We start from the raw sequence: 7,697 nt of genomic DNA, 5'->3' as shown, positions 1-7,697 counted from the left end.
ACCATAATTCAAAAGCATCAATTCTTCGGTGATCAGCCTTCTTTATGGTCCAGCTCTCACTTCCATACATCACTACTGGGAAAACCATAGCTTTAACTATACGGACCTTTGTCGGCAAGGTGATGTCTCTGCTTTCTAAGATGCTGTCTAGGTTTGTCATTGCTTTTCTCCCAAGAAGCAGGCGTCTTTTAATTTCGTGACTGCTGTCACCATCTGCAGTAATCAAGGAGCCCAAGAAAGTAAAATCTCTCACTGCCTCCATTTCTTCCCCTTCTATTTGCCAGGAGGTGATGGGACCAGTGGCCATGATCTTGGTTTTTTTGATGAATGAGCTTCAGACCATATTTTGCACTCTCCTCTTTCACCCTCATTAAAAGGTTCTTTAATTCCTCCTCACTTTCTGCCATCAAGGTTGTGTCATCTGCATATCTGAGGTTGTTGATATTTCTTCCGGCAATCTTAATTCCGGCTTGGGATTCATCTAGTCCAGCCTTTCGCATGATGAATTCTGCATATAAGTTAAATAAGCAGGGAGACAATATACAACCTTGTCGTACTCCTTTCCCAATTTTGAACCAATCAGTTGTTCCATATCCAGTTCTAACTGTAGCTTCTTGTCCCACATAGAGATTTCTCAGGAGACAGATGAGGTGATCAGACACTCCCATTTCTTTAAGAACTTGCCATAGTTTGCTGTGGTTGACAAGAGCCTGCAATAAATCTACATGCCAACTTTGCTGCCACGTACACCCATACAGCATCATTATTGGCCCCAATAACATCAAGCATACCATCTCAGGCCTATTTAATTGTTCATCTTCCAACATTATATATACTATCAAATGCCAACAGTGCCCTTCAGCTCTCTATATTGGACAAACAGGACAAACTTTACACCAAAGGATAAATGGGCATAAATCTGACATCAGGAATCATAAAACAGAGAAACCAATAGGAGAGGACTTCAGTCTCCCAGGACATTCTATACAAGATCTTAGAGTGGCTGTCTTTTTGCAAAAGAATTTTAGAAATACACTTGAAAGAGAAGTTGCTGAATTACAACTCATTACCAAACTAAAAACTATGGAGAGACCTGGTCTGAATAGAGATATTGGATTCATGTCCCATTATACATACTAAAACTAATTTTGGTCATCTATCCCTTTAAAAATCCCTTGCCCTTCCCTGTGGAACCAACTGCCATAACAGTCATCAACAGTTATAAGGTTGAAGCGACCTCTGCTTCAGAGTATCTGACAAAGTGTGTATTACACATGAAAACTCATACCTTGAAAGCTTAAGTATATTTAGTTGATCTTTAAGGTGCCATTGGAATTATTAAAAAAGATTTTTTTCATCTTTCATCTTGTTACTGTATTTATTTTATACTAGCTGTATACCCAGCCACGTATTTCTGTGGCTCCATCAGGGCCCCCGTTTATCAGAACAGACGCATGACATAATGACCCCCCTCCCTCTGTTGCCCCAGCAGGTGATGTCATATTCCCCCCATGTGACGTCACCCTCCAAACCAAGCCCTCTCTCTCTCCCCTGTCTTAGTTTCATGATGTTAGCTGCTCTGAGCCCAGCTATAGCCAGGGAGGGCAGGGTACAAAATTATTATTATTATTACTACTACTACTACTACTACTACTACATGAGAAAAAATGAAGCACATCTTTCTGTTTGATCCCAGGGCAAGGAGAAACTGCAAGTGAGAATTTGTAATCCATGCATGCAATAATTATTGCATGTGGCCCTCAGCTTTGTATACACACACACAGCAGGAGGAAACAGCAGGGCCTCCAGAATCACACCTGCACCAGACCCTGTAAAGCCTCTGGTGGCCCAGCAAAGCTGACTGGGTAGGGAATGAAATAACTCCTTGCTGAGACATTATAGATCCTGGATCCAGCCCTGCTACTGTTCACATCTATAACTCCACCCACTTTTTCCTTTAGCCCCACCCACCACTGGCATGCAGCTCCTGGAAGGTTGTCTACTAGACTAGAGAATGTGGCCCTCAGTCTCAAGTTTGGGACTAAGGAGCAGAAGCACTGGGTAAGCAGTGTTTAACCCTTTCCCCCAGTCTCATCCCCTGTTCTAAATTGCCCCTGTCTAGAAGTGCATACTGGGTTGGGAAAAGGGATGAGAGATGAGCACAATACAGGCCGCTGGCTTTTTTCTACTGAAAACCTAACAGCAGATTTGGGAGGTGGTATCTGGTTTAGACTGGGGCAATGGTGCAGGGAAAGGGTTAAGTACTTCCCCGCCCATTCCTGCTGCTGCACCAATTAAAACTGGACTTCCTCCAGTTGCCTAATACAGATCTACTTCATGTCTGTTGTGTCCCTAAGTAGATTGGTTGTACATGCAATCATTCAAGCCTAAGGTATAAAATATAAGCTTCACCATAAATTGCATAAATTACCTTATGCAATTTACAGACAATAGTCCAAAGCAGTCCCATCAACTTGAAGAAGACTCTCTTGAGATTGTGGGGTTTGTGTGTTTAATGCATTTTGTCCATCCAGGTATTTCTATCTTTTGTGCTTTTTTTCCTAAATGGCTCGTTTTAATAGCATACAAATGCAGGTTTAAATTTTTCAAGTGCTCTGCATGCAAATGTTTGGTCATGTTTTGAGGGAAAGATGCACATGGATGGATTCTCCTCTTCCCATTCTTCAGAGCACATGCAACCCGATCCTAGGAACATTTTATTCAGAAATTACCATGCAATCTGTTGCATACCTACTCAGAAGTAAGCTTCATTGAAGTTTGCATAGGATTGTGGCCTTACCGAGCAATCCTACATGGCAGGTGTGGGAAACCTATGGCCCATCATCTCCACTAGGCACAAAGCTGGCTAAATCTGATAGGATCCGGCTACATCCACTCAGAAGTAAGCCTAAGTGAGCAAAATAAGACATACTACCATATACCAAGCCAGGTGTTTGGTGCATTATTTCCACCAATGAGCTGCAGCCCTTCTGCATATTGTTTATGTATTTATTTACTGCATTTATACCCCACCTTTCCTCTAAGAAGTTCAATGCAGCATGCATGTTTTCTCCCCCTGGACTTTTATCCTCGCAATAATCCTGTGAGGCAGGTTAGGCTGAGAAATAGCCCAAGGTCACCCAGCAGGCTTTAAGACTGTGTGGGGATTTGAACCCAGATCTACCCAGTCCTAGTCCAACCCTCAAATAATTTCAATCCTATACTGGTTCTGCATACTAGCTGCACTGCACCTTATTAGTAAGCAGGTATAGGATTGGAGCCTCAGTCTTTCAGTAGTCATTAGGGCTTATGCCAGATAGCTAAGCACAACACTGTAGCCTTAGGGTACAGACCATGTCACCCATCATCCCCCCATTAATGCTGTAGAATTGCAGCCCCTCTGCCCAATTTAGAATGTTCCTTTCTGTACTGTATGCTTCTCTGTATTCTCTTGCTTTTCAGTTAGCCAAAGCAGCACTATAAGTGGCAAGCGGAGAGAGCAAATAACAGAGTTTAGGTATTGCATACCAGCAGAGGCTGGTATGAGTCAATTAGGATGACCAGAGACAGCTGGAAGATGATTGAGAAAGACACCTTGATAAGATTTAGGTGGGGATTTAGGGAGTTTTCGGTAGAAAACATCTCCAAATATGGGGTGTCCAATTTGAAGGTCAGGTAGAAAGTCCATGAGCTGTTCACTTGTTGCTGCAACTACGGTAATAATATTGCAGAAATGATATGGGCACGAGGGCAACATGCATTCAGAATACTATACAGATGCCTTTAATTCTTGTATCCCCGCCCCAGCTTTTGGAATTATCCACTGGGAAATCTTTCTTTCTTACTGCAGAAGGCAATAAAGCTGATCCTTACACAATGCTGCTGTCTTTATTTTGGCTAAAGAGGACCGTTGTATTTCCAGACCCCCTTTGTAGGGTAATGTAATTATGGGTGGCAATCTTTTACTGACATTTCTAGTACAGGTCAGTGGTGCAACATTCCTCAATTTAGGGTAATTTCTGGTCAGGTTTCCTTGGATTGATTGGGCAAATTCATTCCTTAGTCAGTGCAGTAAAATGGCGCTGAGATCAGCGTTAAGATTTCATCAATACATGGGTCTCTGCATTCCTCCACCTACTGAGCTTTGGCACAAAACAGGATTGCTGCATTGGACCAGCTCCAGCAGTAAAAATGAAAACTTTAATTTCACACACACACACACACCAGGCAGAGGGCAGTAAATGTCACAGGTGTAGTTCTGAAGCTGGTGTTCCATGGATGTGGCTGAGCAGCAAAACAAGCTTCCACCACATAAATAATTTTCTTTGTTAAGAGGATTCATCCATACAGAAGTCTGAACATGACCCAGTGGCTCAATTTGCATGGTGTTTGTGCTATAGAAGGGTTTCAGTTTATATAGGTATGCTCACACCACTTCTCTGAACAGTGAGAAGTTCCAGGGGCCGCTCTCCACCTACTGAAGTTTGGCTTCCTTTGGAAGGAGGTCACAGGAGAGGTGTTGGTACTTTGTAACATTTACATATGTTCACAAATACACAGGTTGAGCATAAGTGGAGGCACAACTTGAACATCTGTTCTGCTGCTTGAGGCAGAGCTGTAAATGATCCTCTCAAGGTGCACAGAGTTGTATCCAAAGCGGTTATCAGTAACACATCACATCAGCACAATAGTTTCAGTTTCCACAACAGGTCAACCCCTCCCCTCCTCTCCACACTCCACCCCCCCCCCAAGATCTGTACAGTGGTACCTCAGTTTAAGTACACAATTGGTTCCAGAAGTCTGTACTTAACCTGAAGCGTACTTAACCTGAAGTGAACTTTCCTATTGAAAGTAATGGAAAGTGGATTAATCCGTTCCAGACAGGTCCACGGAGTACTCAACCTGAAGCATACTTAAGCGTACTTAACGTATGTGTGTAATTGGTAACTTAAGTATGAGTGTAATTGGTTCTGGAAGTCCGTACTTAACCTGAACTGGCCTTGCATCCTCCCCCCAGCCCCTCCCCCAAGCTTGCTGCGCCCCAAGGCATTTTGCCCCTGAACCCTTGCAGGGAAAAGGGCAGGGCACAATGGAAAGGGGCGGGGTGACCGGGCTGCATAAACCACGCCCCTTTTCCAACGGAAGCAGCATGGGGGGTCAGTATCCAGCACCCCCTTCTCTGCTTCTCCTGAACTCTTTGACTTTAACCCAGTATGTCAAGCTATGACCAGAGAGATCCACCTTCAAATCGCCACTCTGCTCTGAAGATGTTTGTGGGTTTTCTTCTGCTTATCGCAGTCTCTTAGGCTACCTCACAGCCTGCCTTTTGTCTTTTGTTACTAGTAGGACAAAATGTGGTGGGAGGGGAGGGAGGAAAATCACTGGGTTTCTTGAAAGATTTGCTGTATGTACACACACAAGATAAAATAATAATGGGACAATAAAATAATGGGAATCCTGGATTTCCCACTCTGAATAGTATTTCCCTCCTTTGCTTGATCACAAGCCACAGCAGCTGACGCTGTAATCCTAATACAAATTCTGCTCCTTCACAGCACTAGTTCACAGCGGCATGGAATGGATAGAGCATGACTAGAAAGCAGACACTCCTGTACTGTGTTGGACAGTGGATAAATAATGCCTATTTCTGTCCTAGTGGAACTCATATTGTTGACCATGACTTGCTTCAGTGCAACTTGGCAGCAAATACACCAGCAAGTAATAAATACACCAACAAAATGATTAGCCTGCAGTAGAGAAAGGCTCCCGTTGACCTGCGTGAAGGGCAGCACAGCTCCTAAACTGGGCAGCCCATCAATTATTCATTCGACACTGATGCTCCTGCCCATCAATTCCCTTACGTAACAAAATCAGCAAACACTTGAGAAAATTGAAGAGCTGTATCAGACAGGCAGGATGCTGGTTTCATTGCCAGCTTTGCAAAGACATCTGAGCATCAGCTTGAACCACAAGCTGTCTGCCAAGTAGCCTTAGTAGAACTGCTGACCCAGCTTTGGGCTGACATTCATGGAAGACGAAAGTAGGATGGTGTGCAAGTTCATTTTCTAGGGAGTTCTAGGAGAACAAGCTACAAACCATAGCTGGAACTTGAATGCTTGAAGAATTAGATTTCTGTCAATTCCAAAGCAAGCTGACCTGATCTGTGCTGATTGAGGTAATGTCATTAAGCTCTGGGCGTTGCACTCCTCTGAATTTTGATAAAGGGTGGTATATAAATTGAAGAAATAATAATAATAATAATAATAATAATAATAATAATAATAATAATAATTTGCTGCAGCATTCATTCCCTTCAGTTCCTTCATATCTTCCCTTTCCCCATTGATAATGTCTGTGTGTGCATTGGTGAAATGCTGCAGAAAAGTAATCTTGCATCAAAATGATGCTTCAGCAAACACTTGAGAAAATTGAAGAGCTGTATCAGACAGGCAGGAGCAAATGTGTGCCTCCATAAACAATCATGCAAAACTATTCTTGATGCAATCAACATATGATTTATTGTAGATGCAGTGAGGCAGGTCTCTTAGGGCAAATGGGGCACTGCCCGACCAACTGCAGTCTGCCCTAAGGCTGTACCTGCCTGCTGTCCTCTTACTTACAAGTAGTCCAGAGGGTGGCATGGACTATCAGCTTCCTCCTCCTCCTCCTCCCACCCACTTTTAGCCATGTATGTAGCCCCTGGAGGTTGGCCAAGAGTGGATGTGGCCCTCAGGAAAAAGTCCGCTACCCCTGATCTAGTCCAGCATCCTGTTCTCCACAGTAGCCAGCCAGAGGGTTCTGGCCCCGGCCTCACCAACCTCAGCCTTCCCTCAGTCAGTCTTCACCAGTCTGCTTCTTACTGTGGGGATGATTAAGGAGGCAGGAGAGGATATATTATTTAATTATATCCTTCCTAACTTCCGCTAGCAAGTTCCATATTCTAGCAGAGTTCCAAACATCCCCCCTTTTAAATTACGCAGCCATCAGCTGGTTGCTGACTCATCTGAGTCTTACTATTAAAGATTCCTTCCTGGTAAAATCCCATCTAATCCCTCTTAAAAATGCAGGTGACCTTGAAAGGGACAGCACATGGAAGAATCCCGACCAAGTAGTGATAGAGGATTCCCTACTGAGGGGTACAAAAGCAGTGATCTGTGGGCCTGATAAGACGTCTCGAGAGGTGTGCTGTCTCCCCGGGACCAAGATCAAAGATGTAACAGAATGGCTGCAAGGAATCATAAAACCCACTGACAAATACCCCTTCCTTTTGGTCCATGTGGGAACCAATGACACTGCAAGCCATAGCCTTCAGAAGATCAAAAGTGATTATGAGGCTCTGGGAAGGAAGTTGAAGCAATTAAATGAACAAATTGTCATCTCATATGTCCTCCCAGTTGAGCGACATGGCCCAGGGAGAGAGGGGAAAATAGGGGAAGTGAACAACTGGCTTCGCAAATGGTGCAAACAGGAATGGTTTGGATTCTTAGATCACGGACTGCAGTTTCTTGAAGATGGACTTCTGGCAAGTGATGGGCTGCACCTCACAAAGGTTGGGAGGAATGTTTTTGCCACAAAACTCAAAAACCTCATCAGGAGGGCTTTAAACTGACTTATGTGGGGGAGGGAGACAGTGGTCCTGAAGGTAGGAGTCTATCAAGTGCTGAAGATGATCACCCAAATGTCAAGGACCAAATGGA

Source organism: Zootoca vivipara, chromosome 15 (assembly GCF_963506605.1).
Source record: "Zootoca vivipara chromosome 15, rZooViv1.1, whole genome shotgun sequence".
Taxonomy (NCBI): Eukaryota; Metazoa; Chordata; class Lepidosauria; order Squamata; family Lacertidae; genus Zootoca; species Zootoca vivipara.
This window is presented reverse-complemented; position numbering follows the sequence as displayed.